Consider the following 378-nt stretch of genomic DNA (forward strand, 5'->3'; position numbering starts at 1 on the left):
TTGACTTAGCAGCAGCAGGGCACCAGGGCTCTCGCGCTCACTTTTCGCATAAGAATTTCGAAAAAACATCGGTGCAAATTATAAGTCTGTATTATAATGTCTGGTGTTTTCGTGTTTGTTGTTTTGTTTTTTTTTCTTTTATTTTGCGAGCTCCAGCCAGCCAGAGAATCCCCCGCCGCCCCGCCCTCTCCTCCCTGTGCCTCAAGCAGCAGGCGCACCTCGCAAACGAGGGCGCCCTTACTCCCGGCGATAGATGTCGGGGCAGCACGAGTACGAGAATTTTTTTTTTTTTTTTTTTTTTTTTTTTTTTTTTTTTTTTTTTTTTTTTTTTTTTTTTTGCGTCTGTGTCAAGACACGCCTAGACTAAGAACGTAACAA

Source organism: Haplochromis burtoni, unplaced genomic scaffold (assembly GCF_018398535.1).
Source record: "Haplochromis burtoni strain Fernald_Lab_line unplaced genomic scaffold, NCSU_Asbu1 Contig_11, whole genome shotgun sequence".
NCBI classification, from domain to species: domain Eukaryota; kingdom Metazoa; phylum Chordata; class Actinopteri; order Cichliformes; family Cichlidae; genus Haplochromis; species Haplochromis burtoni.